The following is a 21,585-nucleotide window of genomic DNA, read 5'->3' as shown; positions in this document are numbered from 1 at the left end:
GGTGGATATTTATTTGATTATACCCGGAGAATCCATCCATGAATGAAAAGATTTCACATCCGGCGTATTCATCAATTATCTGGTCAATAAAGGGTGTAGGGTAGTTGTCTTTTGGACAAGCTTGATTTACATCCCTATAATCGACGCACACTCTAATGGATGATCAAGATTGGATTGAGCAAGCCATTGAGATCTTTCTGTCTGTATGGAGGGAAGAAACAAACTCTAGCCACGATGGAGAAGTTTAGGCGGTTTAGGTAGCTCCTCGGTAGTTCGGCTTCGGGCACTTAGTGTTGGGTTCTTCGGCTGGTGGTTCTATCTTTGTGTTATAATAAAGTAAGTAATGTCGTTCCTTGTTTTTTCATAACAAGAACAATGTTCGATACCCAATCGGTTAGAGGAACCGGGTAAATGAAACCAGCATGGAGAAGCTTTTCAACTTCTACCTTGATGGCAACGACTTTCTTGGGGTGCACCTGCCGTAGCCGTTGTCGTATTGGTTTGACATCTGGATACATCTTGATTTCGTGTTCAACTATACTCGAGTCAATGCCTGGAATTTCATCATATGACCAAGCAAAGACATCTCTGAATTCGCAAAAAAGAGCGTTATATATTTCCAGTTCTGAAGGAGAACAACATTTGCCAACATAAATATTCTCTACAACATCTGTTTTGGTCGAGATATTTATGGCAATAGTCTCTTCAATGTTGGACAAGTTTCGCTCGGAATCCACCGTGTTTACAGTATTTGATAGGAAATCAAAAACTGAAGGATGATGAAGGTCATCAGGAGTATCTTCTTTACAATCCGGAAGATGGGAACGATGGTGGTAATCTTCCCATGGTGCCCCTTCAATTACCATTGATTGAACAATTCCTTCGTTGGTGTAATGCACTTGCGACCAAGGATCTGAAGGGGTGCCATATTCCTTAGACCTATCTATCCAAACGCTTGATGAGCGTTGATTCGGGTCTGCCTCCCATGCCAAAAACATTGATTGCTACAATATTTCTATTGGGCTTGGAGGCAATACTTGCGTATGATCCATGTTTATATCGTTTTCTGAGATCTTTTGAATCGAAGATATCATATTGCAGGTTCCTACCGACGCTACTTCCGCCAGATTGATTGGAGGTGGAAGGGAAAAAGTCCCCATTAATATAGGGTCTTTTAGTAGGCCTACTCTGATATTTTGAAGTGTATGGGGGCTTCCATGGATCATCAGAATGCTTCCCGTAACTTGGGAACTATTCGGGAGAAATGTTTGTTGGTCGACGATCGTAATTCCTCCTTGAAAAGGAAATGCAATCTTCCTAAAGTAGGTCGACACAACTGCAGCCATAGCATATATCCATGGTCTTCCCAGTAGGATGTTGTAATCGAGGTTTCCGTCGATTACTTCGATATCTATTTCTACTATTTTCCCTCCTAGTTCAAATTGCAAGTTACTTAGAATACTGTATGGGGTATATGTTCGTCCGTCAAATGCTTTTAATGTTGTCAAAGATCGTGACAAGGTTGGAGATCCTAAAGTTTTCCAGCAACTCATCGACATAATACATGTGGATGCCCCCTCATCAACAATTGTTCGATGAACAGTTTTGTTGAGGGCTTTCACTTGAATGAGGAAAGCTAGTTGAGCTGGTAACTGAGGATCGTATCCTTTATGATTAAAGGACACAAGATTAGAATCCTTTGGGTCTATCCCACTGATAGCTGATAATAAAGCCTGCTTTTGGGATGGGCAATTTTGCAGTACCTCAAGTGTCGACATAGCGGATGGCGATTGGGCCAGATCTTCCACTATATTATAATGTTGTGCTGCTCTGGCACGAGGATTAAATGTCGACTTGTGTACTACTCCCTTTGGCGGTTTTATTGTTAGCTCAGGAATGATGGGCGGCGCAACTTCTGTGGAAGTTGTTGTCGAACTACTAGGTTGATCTTTATCCTTGTTGTTCGATAGTTGTGGATTCCCGTAATTTTTGTTCCTTGTCGATATCAAAGCATCATTTTGCTGTTTCGAAACTGACAACATCAGTACTTGGGACGGGGAAGCATTTTCACTAGCAACCCGATTTTTACCTGGATTTGGAAACGGATCAGTCAATACTGCCGAGGTTTTTGAATTCTTGATGAATCTTTTAAGCTCAGCCTTATGTGGACAATCTCTTGTCCAATGATCCTCATCACATATTATGCACAGATTTTTTGGTTTCCTATCTCCAGGAGGGTTTGCAGAAGATTTTTCAGGTGATGATTCCTCCTGTTTCTTCTTCTTCCCTTTGTTTTTCTTCTAGCCTCCCGGTTGCTTGGTTTCTTTGCCTTTATCTATTGAGACGACATTTACTTCCGAGGCGAGAAGTTCTTCTTTTGCATTTTGACTGGAAATCTTATGGGCCTTTTTAGATGTAGCCTTTGTCGATTTCGTGTCTGTCGTACCAATCACGCCATCGCCGTCATTGTTCGATTTAGGAGGAGGGGGGATGGAAAATTCTGGTTTGGGAGCGTCAAGGATTTTATCGTAGAGCGTGCCAGACTGAGTATAAATCAAGTCTAAATATTGCGCACGAGCAATAACTTGCTCTTCAGTGACGACTCCTCCTTTTGCCACATCTTCTGTAATGGAAGGTAATAAAGACTTAATAAACCATTTAGCTAAAAGCTGATCAGGAACATATGTTTTTACCATTCTACGACGACGTCGCCACTCATGAATATGATTGGATATGTGAGTGGCCGTTGTTTGCTTGAAATTGGTAAGAAGTTATGTTCCCATTTCGTACCTTATCGGTAACTGAAAATGGGTTAAAAAGGTTGTGGCTAGGGTACTGAAGTTGTCAAACGAAGCTCTGGGTAACTCGATATACCATTTTGCTGCCAGACCAGTTAACGTCCTATGGAAAAAGGCGAAGTCTAATCGAATCATCATTTAGGGTGTTTGATGAACACCACATATGAAATGTCATCACATGATTCGACGGGTCTTCACCCGGATTTCCATTAAATTTAGGAATATCTGACGGAAGTTTATGTGGAATCGCTGGCCACCAAGGGGCGTAAGCAATTGGATCGTTTGTTAACCTATTTAGATTTGGTAACTCCATGGTTGCCACGAAGGGTAACTGTTGATTCAGGTTTGGCGAAGCATACCCAGGATACAACGGAATTGCCTGAGGAGTTGGTCTTTGCATACTAGCATAATGCATTTGATGCTGGTAACTTTGGTAAGGTTGATGGGCATAACCATTATAGAATGGTTGATTTTGACCATTTTGAATATACGACTGCCCACTATTTGCAAATATTTGTTGCTCAGATCCTTGGTATACTTGTTGGAATTGCGGTTGTTGGTATTGCACCAGCCATGGTTGCGAAGCCATGTGCTGTTGTCCAATACTGACTGTTTGACCAAGATGAGGGGTAATTGTACCCGTTTGGGCCTGTGTCATTCCACTAGTTGGAAATTGTGGTTGAGTCGTAGGGACAAGAGGCTGTTGCATTACCACCTGAGAAATCTAAGGTTGGTATACAATAGGCAACGCTTGTACTTGCGACACTGTCACAATAGCTGGCATAGTCGATATATTTGACATAGGTAAGCATTATTGCATCGAATATACAACTCTTGGTTGTTGAGGCAGTATCGGTACCCAACTGCTAGATGTAATTCTAGCATAACCTGAATTTTGTTGTGAACTCCCGTATGGTTGTCCTCCCAGAGGAGACAATGAAAGGGTATACTGCCCCCCATACGGCGGTAATCCGGTACTTAAAGGAATTGTTTGCCCTTGAGGACCGGACTGTCCAAATTGACACCTTGAAGGATCAATTTGTTGAGACTCAACATAAGAGTTCCCGGATACTATTTCGGATGAACAAACAGGAACGGACCATACTGTTGAAATAGCCCCTGAGTGGGCCCCGTCTAACGATTGAGAGCTAGTTGGGACAGATGGTATGCCGACGAACATTGTTGGAGTGACAGCAGGGAGTTCTGCCGTCGTTGTGTTGGATGACACAGTCCTAGATGTCGACGGTTGTTCAGACATTTCTAGTCTATCCAAAAGATTTCCTAGTGATTCTACAGGAGCTTCTGATTGCGGTAAACTAATTTCTAATGAAGAAGGATATAGAGTGATCCCGACTCCAAATCGCGATGGAGTACTCGATGGAGGATCCTCCACAATCTCTTCTATAGCAATCAGACCAGGCGGAAGAGGTAGACCGTTAGGTCCGTAAAATATTTTTGGTGCTGAAGAAGGTATAGAACCTGCAGCGACAGATGTTTGGGGAATAACACCTTCCGAATCAGCTGTAGATGGAGCTGGCTCTGTAACACAGGTGTTTACCTTCACACTAGGATCAGTTCTACTATCATTTGGTGGCTGCTGAACTTCTTCTGTAAAGGCATGGATACCAGAAATGTTTGGAGTAATTGGAGTCTCCGATGGTGTCAGAACACTTGTTCTAACTTTACCAGGGGATTTGGAACTGGTTAAACGAGTTTGCTTTGTTCGTAACAATTTCGACACTGGAGACAAAGACGGTTGACTCGTAAGCCTCCGCGAACGACGGGGTTTCAATTGACTTTCTTCCACGATTGTGGATTACTCGATCAACTAAAAATCAAGGGGAAGTATGTTTCCGAATTAGATGAATTTTAGACGCTTTGACACAACTTGTTTTTTCAATTTTTAAGAGTCGAGAAAAACAAAAGATGACTCTAGTCGCCTTCGATTTTTAATGAGCCTGAAGTGACAAGTGCTTAGATGGACCTTTTCCGTTAAGGATTCTGAAAAGGAACGAAAGGGACTGCTCTGGAAATATAGACAAAGGGATTACCAAACCAATCACAAAACTGCAGAATACTTTTTATAGTACGGCAGTCAATCTTCCCAAATGCTGTGTTCAGTGCATTGCGATCGATAGGGCGGCAGACACGGCTTCCTATGGATAAAGGATAAAGCCTATTGTGGTCTCCCAAAATATAATCGACGGTACGTGGGAGTACAAGTCCATACTGGCACTTATCGTCTCAAAGTGGAGGAATCACCCAACCAACAGTGAAAACAACAGTTACCAGGCTTTACGACACCAGAATACGTCTCTAGCCTAGACTTCTAGATGTTGTGCGTTAGGTTCCAAAGCGTTTTTAGATTCATTAAATTTATTTTATGGTTGATCTTGCTTAAGAAATTTGCCTTTCAGGTTCACTGCGTGATGTAGATGTACAATTCCTAAAATGCAATCTAAGATGATAAACAATCGTTTAATCTTCTTTCTGCAATGAAAATCCTAGCTACTAAGGAAAGAGAGATGGCGTTCTTTCAACAAAGAGCATAGAGAACACACTATATGCACTGTCATAAATCAAGCCAACAAACAGTCTAAATGAAAATGCACATGCATGTATTTGTTTTCAGCCTTCTTAATGTGTGAATGATAAAAATAAAGCTGAGCGCAAATCTGAATTATTTTCCGAAGCGACAATTACTAACAAGTTTCTTTTCAAAACAAAATGAGGACAATGACGACACTTTGTTATTTGGAATTGAAAACTTGCTTTCGACACTTGAAAAACTACTAACTCAAATCAAATACAAGAGTAATAGTGTAATCAACTATCAAGAACAATCAGATTCTTTTCTATGACTGAAAACGACACTTGCGACACTTTCAAATCAAGAAACGACAGTACAATTACGCTACTTCTTTGTAAAGGAGAACTGAAAATGACTCAAAAATACATAAAAACATTTACAGTTCTTTGCACAATGGAGGCGGAATAACAGCAAGGAAATGGGTTTCAAACAAAGGTGTACTGACTACAGGTAGCAAAACTCCTGAATAGAGCTGAAAAGAGTGAACACAGAAACCAAAATTTAGGAACAAGGCCTTGTCTGATCAGCGCACCTGTAACACAGTGAAACTGAAATGCAATGCACCTACTACACTTGGGAAGTGCGATGCATTTGAAGTTCACAGAACAGACAGTGTGCTGGACCAGGGACGAGATTTTGATTGGATTCCGAGTCACAGTTTGTAGTTCAGTTCAGGTATTTAGGCCGAGCAAGTGGTAATCAGTAAATCAATCATAGGGGTAGATCTAAGGAGCTTACTAGAGCCACCGCGAGGGCAATTAGAAAGCTTGTAAATAAATTATTCAATTCATAAACAAAACCCGGAGATTGACTGAAGCAACATTGATCTACTTTGCACTTGCATAGCAAATGCAGTTCGAAGGCTAGTTGGCTTGACTTCAGGCTCCGTCTGTAAGTTTATAAAGTAAACAAATGTAGATGAACAAACAATCTACTCGCTCCCTAGCGGAGTCGCCATTTTTTTATTAGGAAAACTAGTGTCTATGCAGAGCTGCTAGTCCCACTAAGGCTGGTAGCTACCTTAGAAATAAACATACTAAAAACTACTTTCGTTTTCCTTTATGAGCAACAGATAAGAGAAGAATAAGGAGACCAACCTTTGTCTTGCACTTGGTTCCTTGCTTAGTTCCTCTCTCTTCTGGTAGGTCTTTGCCACTCGCTTCCTTGTCTACCCAGCTTCAAGGAGTACCTGTAGAATCAAAGCAGCATAACACTATCCAAGAACATAGATCTATTATCATAAACAATATAGGATCAGATGTACATTGACCAAACAAATGCATAAATAATCAATCATACAAGAATGTGGAGGAAAAGTTGAATAGCTTTATTGATAATCAAGAAAGAGCAAAGAGGATTACAACCAATTGCTCTGACCCAGCATCATCCTCTCAGCAAGAAAGCCCTTCTTCACCTCATGAAAATCTTAGATCACCCAACACTATGATATTGCACCAAGAAACCAACAACACTTCCTTACAAGATACAAAATTCCAGCCTTTGGATCTCTGGGATGAGGGATCCATATATAGATGTCTGCAAGGGAGGTGAGTCAGCTTTTGAGATTTGATTAGTGTCTTCTCTCTGATAGTTCTTGATTCCACTTGGAGATTGATGATCTCTTACTCATCCCTGGTCAAATTCGGAGAGGCAAGTGTCACAGGAGAGGTCTCTAGAAGATTCCATGCTCCTCCACCTTGCGGATTGACCCTGCCATTTGTCACTTCTCACCCATCACACCCCATAGAAGGGATTTTTGACATGCATCGCACCTATTGTGTGTATTCAGGTGGGATGCAACGCACTTTTCCTATGGAGCAGGTGAAATGGTCCAGTTTTGACAGTTTTGAGTAGTTTTTTAGGGAGAACTTCTGGGAGATGCTGTAATCAGTTAACCTTGTTCTTTTAGGGGTTGGAACAACACATTTAGGGACTTAGGAGCCATTGGTTTATGGACATTTATGCTTTGGGTTGCAGTGCCCAAAAATGTCTATAACAGAGGGTGACTGTTGATGATGAGGACTTGATGAGCTTGTCTCTCCTTGGTCTTCCGAAGAGTTGGCATTCCTATAAGGACTCTGTTGTTGAAAAGTTTGCAACAAGAAATGCTTGTTGAGAATGCAACAAGATGATAGAGCTTAGTGAAAAGAGTCGCCTTCACTAAGTGGGCCCGCTGGCAAATTATGGCGCAAGTTCTATTTTTGATCCCAACAGGGATGATCACAGTATGAGTGATCACAGTATGGGTGACCAAAGTATGAGTGATCACAGTATGAGTGATCAAAGTCTATTTTTAGACTGGCTGTCAAAAATAGAAAAGTCAATTATTATTGTCTCATAATAATATTTAGACTATAAACTTTGTCTTATTCTCTTGGAGCACTTCAGGATGACTACGAATGTTGTACATGCAGATCCCAAAAGGAAATACGTGGTTACCTATGGGATGACTAATATTTGCATGCAAGACTTCAGTTAGAACTCAAGTGAGTTGAGTTTAGTGGACTGGAGGTGCAGTTGATGGAGTTGTGTTCAGTTTAACTTTGTTAAACGAGTTGTATTTAGTCTAACTGATCAATAGACTAGAGATGAGTTGGGTGAATTAATTATTAATTAATTCACAAGTTATTAACTCATAATGAAACTATAGAATACATCAGTTAACTTAGTTTCAAGTCAGTGCATGTTCAGTTCAACAGGGACAGGTGTTAGAGGATCAGATTGCTATCAGTTGTGACTATAATTGTGCATGATGATTTGCACAATTAGAGGGATTGAGTATGCCAATGAATTGGCCAATACCAAGAATTGTAGCCTGTTCTCACGTCAAACACAGTGTGAGTGATTATTTGTAGGTCAAATACGAGTTTGGTAAGCCATTCTCATAAGTTCTTGAGTAGGTATTGAGCTGTGGAGGCAAGCAAGCAGCAGGGGAGATTTGGAGATCAGATCTGAGCTGTATTGTGTGTAACAGGTGGAGCTGGTACTGGATTGCTTGTGATAAGCATTGTACTTTGTAATGTTACATAATTCAATCAATATAATATACAAATAGTTGGGGTTTTTAGCGAGATGCTTTCCCCGAGATACATACTATGTTAATGAGTTTGATTGATGCTTCTATGTGCACCTGTGAATGTTTCTGCTTCTGTAAATTGATGATCAACGTAGAGGAGCTTATGTATTGTGTATGTATTCCGCAATAGTACATGATCAAGATAATCTCCATTGAATATGTGTCATATTATTCAAAATTTCTACATGGTACCGGAGCTGCTTGATTTGTAGAAGAGATTTTTACAGGATATCAAGCGAGGATTGATCATCAGATCTATTATTCAGGAATTGTTTACATTTTATTTCTTCAGGCAGAGTTTGTGATCGGGCCAGGTAGCCTCTGGATTCATCCTTCTTTTGGAAGGTGAGATATCCGGTGAATGCCCGTACAGTCGATCTCTGTACAAGAAATACTTTGTTCTCACGAATTCTAGATCAGAAGCGGTTGAGTTTTGAGCTGGTGGAATTCGAATTTAATTCCAAAGCAAGAGATAAAACTCAGAAACATTCAGTGTGAGAATGGAGACAGTATGCCCCAGTATCTCACGAATTTCACCCAATGACGGGATGAGCTGGGAAGTGTGGGGGTGACTATCGGATGAGGGTGGTGAGTCTAGCACTCCTTGACCTTCCTAAGAGTTGGCATAGCTACCAGGACTCGGCGAATGGAAGGGAGAAACTGCCAAATTGGGAACGACCATGGTCCGATTTGATGCAGGAGGAGATTAGACGGAGCACCAGAGATAGTTCTTCATCTATGCAGGATGAGGAGAATTGTGCCTTAGCGAGTAAGGTGAAGAAGGGGAAGGAGAAGGGTTCTCTTTCCGAATCCAGTTCTTCCAGTGGTGGGAAGAAGGTTGACAAATCGAAAGTGTGATGCTTTGGTTGTCATGAGGACGGTTCACGGGTCAAGAACCTGTATGCTCTTGAGGTTCAAGATGCATGAAAAGCCTTGAGCAGCGAGGCAATTGATGGATACTTGGTGGTTGAGAGGGAAGGTATGTTACCTTTCAACATGCAGAGCCAGAAGAAGTCTCAGACGATTGTGGAGGAGCCACGATTGGTGCAACAACTTCAGGAGGTTGTGGAGGAGCCACAATAGGGGAAGCTGAGAGGAGATAGAGTAAAGACATCTACTCATCCAGAGACCTCCAGTAGGGGGAAACTTCAAGCCAGGGGGGCTGAGGGATCTCATGCAGCCATACCTCCAGGTAGGAGGTGGGGTGATGTGGATTGATCATCCCAAGGAGGAGGGGCAAGATCTTTGAGGTACCCAACCTCTTGGATGAGACCTTGCTACGGGAGCCCCAATGTTTAGTAGCAGGAACTGGCTGATTGAGTAGAGACAAATGCGGATGGAGTGGCAGAGAAAGCGATAGTGCAGGGAATCCCAGGACAGCGCATAGCTAGCAGGCTGCAACAATGCGAGAGGCATAAGTGTTTTACACAGTGCTAGGTGGCACAGAGAGGTGTGCAATGGTGCGAGATGCATGGAGATGTTGCAGTAGCACAGATGTCAGAGAGGGAGCACTTGTTAGCAGTAGGTAAAGCTTCAACATCAGAGGGTGTTTCTAGCCCAACAGGGAGGTCAGTTGGGAGGTGCAGTGCAGATGCAATGCTGGGAGATAGAACCAGCAGCAACATGGATGCAGTCAGAGATCAAAGTGACAGAGGCTAGAGCAGTCAGATATTGAAGAGCACAAAGATGCAGAGTCTTCGGTGGACAGAGGCAATAGCAGTCAGAGACTTTGATGACAGAGCAAGTGGACTGGCCAGATGTGTTGCATGGAGAACATTCCAGAGTTACAGGATCCAGTTTGAGAGGAAGCCTTTCTTGTTGAGAGGGAGTGTTGAAAAGTGTGCAACAAGAAATGCTTGTTGAGAATGCAACAAGATGATGGAGCTTAGTGAAAAGAGTCGCCTTCACTAAGTGGGCCCACAGGAAAATTATGGCGCAAGTTCTATTTTTGATCCCAGCAATGATGATCACAGTTGAGTGATCACAGTATGGGTGACCACAGTATGGGTGACCATAGTATGAGTGATCACAGTATGAGTGATCAAAGTCTATTTTTAGACTGGCTGTCAAAAATAGAAAAGTCAAATATTATTGTCTCATAATAATATTTAGACTATAAACTTTGTCTTATTCTCTTGGAGCACTTCAGGATGAGCTACGGATGTGGTACATGCAAATCCCAGAAGGAAATACATGGTTACCTATGGGATGACTAATATTTGCATGCAAGACTTCAGTTAGAACTCAAGTGAGTTGAGTTTAGTGGACTAGAGGTGCAGTTGATGGAGTTGTGTTCAGTTTAACTTTGTTAAACTAGTTGTATTTAGTCTAACTGATCAATAGACTAGAGATGAGTTGGGTGAATTAGTTATTAATTAATTCACAAGTTATTAACTCATAATGCAACTATAGAATACATCAGTTAACTTAGTTTCATGTCAGTGCATGTTCAGTTCAGCAGGGACAGGTGTTAGAGGATCAAATTACTATCAGTTGTGACTATAGTTGTGCATGATGATTTGCATAATTAGAGGGATTGAGTATGCCAATGAATTGGCCAATACCAAGAAGTGTAGCCTGTGATAACGTCCAACACAGTGTGAATGATTATTTTCAGGTCAAATACGAGTTTGGTAAGCCATTCTCATAAGTTCTTGAGCAGGTATTGAGCTGTGGAGGCAAGCAAGTAGCGGGGGAGATTTGGAGATCAGATATGAGCTGTATTGTGTGTAACAGGTGGAGATGGTACTGGATTGCTTGTGATAAGAATTGTACTTTGTAATGTTACATGATTCAATCAATATAATATACAGATAGTTGGGGTTTTTAGCGAGATGCTTTCCCTGGGATACATATTGTGTTAATGAGTTTGATTGATGCTTCTATGTGCGCCTGTGAATGTTTCTGCTTCCGTAAATTGATGATCAACGTAGAGGAGCTTATGTATTGTGTATGTATTCTGCAATAGTACATGATCAGGATAATCTCCATTGAATATGTGTCATATTATTCAAAATTTCTACATGGTATAAGAGCTGCTTGATTTGTAGAAGAGATTTTTACAAGATATCAAGCGAGGATTGATCATCAGATCTATTATTCAGGAAGTGTTTACATTTTATTTCTTTAGGCAGAGTCTGTGATCAGGCCAGGTAGCCCCTGGATTCATCCTTCTTTTGGAAGGTGAGATATCCGGTGAATGCTCATATAGTCGATCTCTGTACATGAAATACTTTGTTCTCACGAATTCTAGATCAGAAGCGGTTGAGTTTTGAGCTGGTGGAATTCGAATTTAATTCCAAAGCAAGAGATAAAACTCAGAAACATTCAGTGTGGGAATGGAGACAGTATGCCCCAGTATCTCACGAAGTTCACCCAATGCCGGGATGAGCTGGGAAGTGTGGGGGTGACTGTCGGATGAGGATGGTGAGTCTAGCACTCCTTGACCTCCCTAAGAGTTGGCATAGCTACTAGGACTCGGTGAATGGAAGGGAGAAACTGCCAAATTGGGAACGACCATGGTCGGATTTGATACAAGAGGAGATTAGACGGAGCACCAGAGACAGATCTTCATCTATGCAGGATGAGAAGAACTGTGCCTTAGCGAGTAAGGTGAAGAAGGGGAAGGAGAAGGGTTCTCTTTCCGAATCCAGTTCTTCCAGTGGTGGGAAGAAGGTTGACAAATCGAAAGTGTGATGCTTTGGTTGTCATGAGGAGGGTTCACGGGTCAAGAACCTGTATGCTCTTGAGGTTCAAGATGCATTCAAAGCCTTGAGCAGCGAGGCAATTGATGGAGACTTGGTGGTTGAGAGGGAAGGTATGTTACCTTTCAACATGCAGAGCCAGAAGAAGTCTCAGACGATTGTGGAGGAGCCACGATTGGTGCAACAACTTCAGGAGGTTGTGGATGAGCCACAACAGGGGAAGCTGAGAGGAGATCGAGTAGAGACATCTACTCATCCAGAGACCTCCAGTAGGGGGAAACTTCAAGCCAGGTGGGCTGAGGGATCGCATGCAGCCATACCTCCATGTAGGAGGTGGGGTGATGTGGATTGATCATCCCAAGGAGGAGGGGCAAGATCCTTGAGGTACCCAACCTCTTGGATGAGACCTTGCTATAGGAGCCCCAATGTGTAGTAGCAAGAACTGACTGATTGAGTAGAGATAGATCCAGATGGAGCAGCAGAGAAAGCGACAGTGCAGGGAATCCCAGGATAGCGCATAGCTAGCAAGCTGCAGCAATGCGAGAGGCACAAGTGTTTTGCACAGTGCTAGGTGGCACAGAGAGGTGTGCAATGGTGCGAGATGCATGGAGATGTTGCAGTAGTGCAGATGTTAGAGAGGGAGCACTTGTTAGCAGTAGGTAGAGCTTCAGCATCAGAGGGTGTTTCTAGCCCAACATGGTGGTCAGTTTGGAGGTGCAGTGCAGATGCAATGCTGGGAGATAGAACCAGCAGCAGCACGGATGTAGTCAGAGATCAAAGTGACAGAGGCTAGAGCAGTCAGATACTGAAGAGCACAGAGATGCAGAGTCTTCAGTGGACAGAGGCAATAACAGTCAGAGACTTTGATGACAGAGCAAGTGGACCAGCCAGATGTGTTGCATGGAGAACATTCCAGAGTTACAGGATCCAGTTTGAGAGGAAGCCTTTCTTGTTGAGAGGGAGTGTTGAAAAGTGTGCAACAAGAAATGCTTGTTGAGAATGCAACAAGATGATGGAACTTAGTGAAAAGAGTCGCCTTCACTAAGTGGGCCCACAGGAAAATTATGGCGCAAGTTCTATTTTTGATCCCAGTAGGGATGATCACAGTTGAGTGATCACAGTATGGGTGACCACAGTATGGGTGACCACAGTATGAGTGATCACAGTATGAGTGATCAAAGTCTATTTTTAGATTGGCTGTCAAAAATAGAAAAGTTAAATATTATTGTCTCATAATAATATTTAGACTATAAACTTTGTCTTATTCTCTTGGAGCACTTCTAGATGAGCTACGGATGTGGTACATGCAGATCCCAGAAGGAAATACGTGGTTACCTATGGGATGACTAATATTTGCATGCAAGACTTCAGTTAGAACTCAAGTGAGTTGAGTTTAGTGGACTAGAGGTGCAGTTGATGGAGTTGTGTTCAGTTTAACTTTGTTAAATTAGTTGTATTTAGTCTAACTGATCAATAGACTAGAGATGAGTTGGGTGAATTAGTTATTAATTAATTCACAAGTTATTAACTCATAATGAAACTATAGGATACATCAGTTAATTTAGTTTCATGTCAGTGCATGTTCAGTTCAGCAGGGACAGGTGTTAGAGGATCAGATTGCTATCAGTTGTGACTATAGTTGTGCATGATGATTTGCACAATCAGAGGGATTGAGTATGCTAATGAATTGGCCAATACCAAGAATGGTAGCCTGTGCTCATGTCCAACACAGTGTGAGTGATTATTTGCAGGTCAAATATGAGTTTGGTAAGCCATTCTCATAAGTTCTTGAGCAGGTATTGAGCTATGGAGGCAATCAAGCAGCGGGGGAGATTTGGAGATCAGATCTGAGCTGTATTGTGTGTAACAGGTGGAGCTGGTACTGGATTGCTTGTGATAAGCATTGTACTTTGTAATGTTACATGATTCAATCAATATAATATACAGATAGTTGGGGTTTTTTGCGAGATGCTTTCCCCGGGATACATACTGTGTTAATGAGTTTGATTGATGCTTCTATGTGCACCTGTGAATGTTTCTGCTTCTGTAAATTGATGATCAACGTAGAGGAGATTATGTATTGTGTATGTATTCTGCAATAGTACATGATCAGGATAATCTCCATTGAATATGTGTCATATTATTCAAAATTTCTACATCTGTCAATGGTCGGGAGAAATTTCCAGGGTGGGAGAGACTTTGGTCGGATCTTGTGCAAGAGGAGACCAGACGGAGCACCAAAGACAGTTCTTCATCCATGCATGATGAGGAGAACTGTGCCTTAGCAAGTAAGGTGAAGAAGGGGAAGGTGAAGGGTTCTCTTTCTGAATCCAGTTCTTCCAATGATGGGAAGAAGGTTGACAAGTCAAAGATGAGATGCTTTCGTTGTCATGAGTTGGGCCATTATGCTACTAATTGCCCAAAGAAGAAATCCAAGAAGGGATCCGGGGAAGGATCTGAAGGTGAGGCACTTCTTCACAGTTTGATTTGGATTTTACACTCTTCGCATGCATGGTTTCATCCATGGTGGGAAGTGGTTGGTTTCTTGACAGTGGAGCTTCTTTCCACATGACTGGTGACAAGAGTTTGTTCAGTACTTTGGAGGAGAAAGATCTCCAGATACTCATAGCGATGGGTAATGATGAGAAGTATAATGTCTCAGGTGTAGGCACAGTTATTTTTCAGAGGGAGCATGGAGCTCGCCTTACCTTGACCGATGTGAAGTATGTACCAGGACTGAAGAGAAATTTGGTGTCGATCGCGATGTTGGAAGACAGAGGCTATGATGTAGTCTTTAGTAAGGGAAAGGTTTTCCTTAGACACATCATCACTAGACAGGTGAAGCAGATTGGTTCACGGGTCAAGAACCCGTATGCTCTTGAGGTTCAAGATGCATGCAAAACCTTGAGCAGCGAGGCAACTGATGGAGACTTGGTGGTTGAGAGGGAGGGTATATTACCTCTCAACATGTAGAGCCAGAAGAAGTCTCAGATGATTGTGGAGGAGCCACGATTGGTGAAGCAGCTTTAGGAGGTTGTGGAGCAGCCACAACAAGGGAAGCTGAGAGGAGAATGAGTAGAGATATTTACTCATGCAGGGACCTCTAGTAGGGGGAAACTTCGAGCCAGGTGGGCTGAGGGATCACATGCAACCATACCTCTAGGTAGGAGGTGGGGCGATATAGAGTGATCGTCCCAAGGAGGAGGGGTAGGATCCTTGGGGTACCCAACCTCTTGGATGAGACCTTGCTACGGGAGCCCCGATGTGGAGTAGCAGGAACTGACTGATTGGGTATAGACAGATGCGGATGGAGCGACAGAGAGAGTGACAGTGTAGGGAATCCCAGGACAGTGCATAGCTAGTGGCTGCAGCAATATGAGAGGCACAAGTGTTTTGCACAGTGCTAGGTGGCACAGAGAGGTGTGCAATGGTGCGAGACTCATGGAGATGTTGCAGTAGCGTAGATGTCAGAGAGGGAGCACTTGTCAGCAGCAGGTAGAGCTTCAGCATCAGAGTATGTTCCTAGCCCAATAGAGTGGTCAGTTGGGAGTGTTTTTGTTCCAAGTGTTGTTGGAGCAAGTGGATCGGGAAAATGTGTTGCATGTAGAACATTCCAGAGTTGCAGGATAGGAGTTGCAGATAATCCATATCTTGTTGAGAGGGAGTGTTGAAAATGCAACAAGAAGATGGAGCTTAGTGAAAAGGAGTCGCCTTCACTAAGTGGGCCCGCAGGCTATTTTTGGCGCAAAGTCTATTTTTAGACATATGGATCATGGTCTATGAGTTGTAGGATGGTATTTGTGGATGATTGGTCATGTTGGTAAAAATAGATGGACTTCTATTTTTAGACATATGGGCAGGTTTCTATTTTTAGACTGCCAGGCTAAAAATAGAACTGTCGAATATTATTAGCTCATAATAATATTTAGACTATAAACATTGTCTTATCCTCTTGGATCACTTCAGTTTGAGCTACAGATGTGGCACATGCAGCTGTCAGAAGGAAATACGCTTTCTTTTTGGGTCAGTTGAGCTATTGCATGGAGGACTTCAGTTAGAACTCATGTGGTTGATTTTGGTGGAGTTGATGGAGTTGTGTTCAGTTTGACTTGGTTGAACTAGTTGTATTTTAGTCTAACTAAAGAATAATCTAGTGATGAGTTGTGTGAATTAAATATTAATTAATTCACTAATTATTCAATCATAAAGCAACTGAAGAATACATCAGTTAACTCAATGCATGGACAATTCAGTGGAGACAGGTGTTAGAGGTTGAGATTGCTATCAGTTGTGACTATAGTTGTGCATGAGATCTTGCACAATCAATGGGATTGAGTTATGCCAATGAGGAGTGCAGTGTGGGCCAATACCAAGGTAATTGTAGCCTGTGCTCACGTGATTTTCACTTGGATTGTGCAGTGGAGGCAAGCAAAGCAGCGATGGAGATTTGAACCTGTGACTTGTTCGGATCTGAGCTAGTTTTGTGTGTAAAAGGTGGAGATAGTGCTGAGTACATGTGAGGAGTATTGTACTATATGTATTGTTACATGTTCTTAATCATTATAATATACAGATAGTGTGGGGTTTTCAGCTGTATGCTTTCCCCGGGTTACATACTGTGTTAATGTGTGCATGCGATTGATGTTTCATTGTTTTTAATGTTGCTAAATTGATGATCAACATAGAGGAGATTATGTATTGTGCATGTATTCCGCAATAGTGTATAATCGGGATAATCTCTGTGAATAAGTACTTAATTGTTCAAAATTCTACAGAACTACTCAAGCATTGAAAACAACAGTTTTTTGAAGGAGAGGGGCATGTTAGGTCCCTATAATACTAGTGATGCCCCCATTAATATTGTAGTTGTATCCCTTATTAATATTGTTGTGCCCCTATTGTCCCCATATTGTTATTACTGTGCCCCATAGAATCCCTCTATTGTTATTTTTGTGCCTTTATATTATTATTGTTAGGTCGACTTGGTTATATTGTGACCCCTTAGACTCCTATATATAGAAAGGAGGTTTTGTCATTTGAATCATCCAAGAATTGTTCTTTTGTGTAATGTAAAGGAGGTTGACCCCTCGAAGAGGCTGAATTCTAAGGTGTTCAAATATCTTTTCTATCTTTTTGTGAGCTGGTTTCATAACAATATATATTTCATTTTTAGTTTTAATATGATGGATAAAATGTTTAGTTGAAATGTGGGATCCATTAAAAATTACAAAAAAATCAACATCATATAAAAACTTGAGGATATATATATATATATATATATATATATATATATATATATATATATATATATATATATATATATATATATAGATGAAAACCTATCATAACTTAGTTGTCAAACCATTAGTGAAGACAACTATTTTTGGGGCAAATGTAAGTTGACTATATATATATATATATATATATATATGGAACATAATAATAAAAATTATTATAATAATACAACAAATCTAAACATTAATATATAATAATTCTAGAATAAAAAAAGAATCCAATAATAAGAACTAATAAAAATAAAATAAAAAATCTACCAAATAATGAGACTGTTGCTTGATGGGCCATGACCCAGGTTCAACGTTAGGCAGCCAAGCAAATCCCTACACTACTGGCCCTTTCGGTATCAATCCGCGGAGTGTGGATTGAAGTCTCACATGTAGCAGTATGGGGGGATGTAGGAACCAAGTTTCCGCACCTTGAGATAGTCCTGATGTACTTCTTCTTCTGTCTTTCAGAACCTCTGCGAAGGTATCCGACTGTCCTTCGCGCAACCCTAGATGATGATTCAGACACTTACGTGCCTCTGTAACTAGGTCACTATCTTGTTCCCCAAATTATCTTAAGTATTAACCAACTTTACCATGCAATTAATATTATCCTCGTGTAAACATATATTATGACTTGCGTTCATGTAACAGATGGAAAAATATACTTTCGCGCATCAACTTAACATTATATCTTAAGCCCAACATTATTTTTTTTCTAAGGCAAGAGACGATCCTTTCATTACTATTAATCGAAAGTTAATTTACACAATTTACAATAGTCCATCAAATCCTGTGGACCCCACACAGGGTTGCTCGCCCCTTGTGGCATGGCCCTTAACCGATGACTAAGACTTCGACAAAGGAAGACAAGCCAAAGAAAAACCAGCCAAGGTTTTCCTTAAGACCCTACCACCAACCTAAAAGCCATGACTATCCCAGTTACCGAAGGACCCAATAGTGGAAGAGAGAATTGTCTTTTGGAGGCATGCTGGCTTGACCTCCCCGTTCCCACACAACTGCGATTATATCCGATAACCCAAAAAACTGTCTCTCTACCCCATAAGCCAGAGTTCCCTTTTGGAAAAAATTGACTTTTTTGGCTTGCCGTACATTGGACAATTCTCCACCCCCACTAAAATGCTCGGTCAACTCTGATTGTTGATCAAGGCCACGATGATCGACAGACGAGCCCCACTTCGCACTGTGGACATGCCCGAGCTTTATTGTGTGATGAGGGTGGTTTCACTCCTCCTCTATCCTCCACATGTTGTCAGATGTATGGAGTCACTCTCGATTGCCATAAACCACTTTATGCTCAAAGGCGGTGCGATCGCTCTTAAACCGCTTGGGGCGTGGTTTTTCCTTTCTCCTGGCGGAACCATGGTAACAATAGCAGTTTTCAATATTCTGAGCCCCATTCAAGACCATAGGAAAGTTGAGTGCGTCGATCCACTCTGCCTTGTCGAGGGTAAAGTGTCTGCACCTGGGATTTGAATTGAATCTTGATGGAACGAAGCCAGTTGCCTGGCTTGAGCTGGTGCAACTGGAGACTGGTATTGTCAGAGCATCTGAAGCCTGCCTCCATATGCTTTCGTCTACCTGTTTGCTTAAAGAGGGGAGATTCAACTGAGGATAGCTTATTGAGTTCTTTCTTTTTCAGAAGAAACCCGAAATGCTTCTTTGTCCTCTTCTGCAAGTTTGAGACAAAGAGTTTTCAGGTTGTCAAATGGCATTACTTGCCACCCTGTCTCCACTTTGGTTTCCTTGCAACTGACCCCTTGGTTGGCCAAGAAATCCGCCAGCTTATTAGCCTTCCTGCGCACATGGTTGAACCTGATAGAGAAAAGCCCCTGTAGGTGACTCTGAATTCTCTGGAAAACCCGGATTAACTTCCAGTGCTGAGATACTTTCTCCGGCTCTGAACCACAATTGATTCTTTTAACCGAGTTAATAACCATCTCTGAGTCAGCTTCGATGATCACATTGTAGTAGTTGCCCCGCTTCAACAAATCTAAGCATTGCTCCATCGCCATTAATTCCACCATGTTATTGGTCACTCTTCCTAAATGACAATGGAACAGAGAGAGGATGTTACCTGCTTCATCCCGAAGAGCTCCCCCAAAGCCCGCTGTTCTGGGGTTGCCTTTGGAGGCTCCATCTATGTTGAATTTCAAAAAACCTCTTGGAGGAGGTTGCCAATATTCTTTTTCAGACTCCCTTTTTCTTACACTTCTGTACTAGCTTATAGGGGTGATCCCCTGTAGACCTAACAGCCTGAGAGTTCTCAAGTCTGCTCCTGTGGGGGGATTTTTAGGAAGATTTTTGACTATTGAGTTGACCGTCTCCTTGATCTGCTTTAAGATTTGCTCAAACAGATGAGAAGCAAGATTCTTTTCATTTTTAAAAATTCTTTTGTTCCTTTCTTTCCATATGTTCCAAATAATAAAACTTGGCATGAGAGCCCAGGCTAGGTTGAGAACTTCATTATCTGAGAACTTTCTCCTCCACCTAGTAAGGGTGTTAGTAATACTCTCTTTATCCCTGTCAGACTATTGAAAGATATTGGCAGAAGCATCCCATAGTGTGGAAGTGAAGTTACAGCTATTGAGAAGTTGTTCCATAGTTTCCTCTTGAGCCTTATAGAGCTGGCATATAGAAGGTCCAACTATTCCCCTCTTTCTGATGTTGTCCCAAGTCAAGATTTTCCTTTGCAGAACCAACCATAGGAAGAGTTTGATATTTATCCAACCCTGATGTCTCCAGAGGTTTAGCGAGGTTCTGTTCGAAGCCTGGGTTACCAGCTCAAGGAGAATATTTTTTGCTTCCTTAATGTTGAAGATGCCTTTGCTGTTGTTTCCCCATCTGAGTTGGTCTTTCCCTTCAGACACTAAGATCATACGTTGTTCCAATATTTTTCCAAGAGCCTCAACTTTTGTTTCTAGCAATCCATTATTCCTACAGTCTATCTCCTTCCAAGTCCTCCATTTCCCGTTGTTGTGTGAATAATCCCAAAAATATTTCACTTTAATCAGACCTTGGGTGTTTGTTTCCTGCTTAAGGTTCCAAAATTCCTCTCTTAACAGTTTCAGTTCTTGTTGCCATTTGTCCTCCCAGAAAAGAGCAAGGTCTCCTTCTCTGATTTCCCAAAAGCTATTTTGTTGAACGAGGCCTTTGTTCCCCCAGGCTTTATTCTAGATGGCAGAGCCTTTAATGTTACCAGACATCCTTACGAGATTAGAGTGATGCCAGGAGTTAGCGTATTTTTCTTTCCATATGCTTGCCCATTGAACCTTGGGATTTTTGACCCACCTCCACCAGAGTTTGGCTCCTAGGACCTTACTTAGGATCTCCTAGTCATCTAGACCGAGACCCCATGATTCTTGGGTTTACAGATTTTTTCCCAAGAGACTAAGGCCCACTTCTTTCTCGCTTCCTCCCTACCCCAGAGAAAGTCTCTTTGGATATTTCTGAATTGCTGCAGAACTCCCAGAGGGGTTGGAAGTGCTGAAAGCATGAAAAATGGAATTGATTGGAGCATTGCCTTTGTCAGCATGAGTCTGCCTGCTAGGTTTAAGGATCTGCTCGTCCAACTTTTGACTTTATCCTGCATTTTGTTGATCAGCGGTTCCCAAATGCTTTTGTGCAGGGGCTTTGCCATGAGGGGAATTCCTAAATACTTTGAAGGGAGGGAGTCCCTCTAAATGCCAAGAATTCTGGAGATATTTCTCTGAATAGCAATATGAGTGTTAAAGATTTTTTTTTTTGATTTGGAGAGGCTAACTTCCATACCTGAGGCCAAGGAAAAATCATACATAATTTGTTTGTATGCCCAGGCCTCTTTAATAGTGGGGATACCTTGTAACATGGTGTCATCAACAAATTGTTGATGAGTCAAAGCCTGACCATTCTCCTTCAGTGGAAGACCTTGAATTTTGCCCGTGACTCTGGCATGATTGATGGACCAGCCAAGACCTTCCATCATGAGTATGAATAGAAAGGGAGAAAGTAGATCCCCCTGCCTCAGCCCTCTTGAAGGAAGAAAAATCTCAGAAGGAGAGCCATTAACCAAAATTGAAAAGTTGGAGGAGGTTACCAAGGCCATTATCCATCTGATCCAGTTGTGATCAAAACT

The sequence above is a fragment of the Pinus tabuliformis genome, chromosome 9 (assembly GCF_031772625.1).
Source record: "Pinus tabuliformis cultivar Carrire ecotype Pingquan chromosome 9, CPIR1, whole genome shotgun sequence".
NCBI lineage: Eukaryota > Viridiplantae > Streptophyta > Pinopsida > Pinales > Pinaceae > Pinus > Pinus tabuliformis.
The sequence above is the reverse complement of the archived record's forward strand: the minus strand, read 5'-3'. Positions refer to the sequence as shown.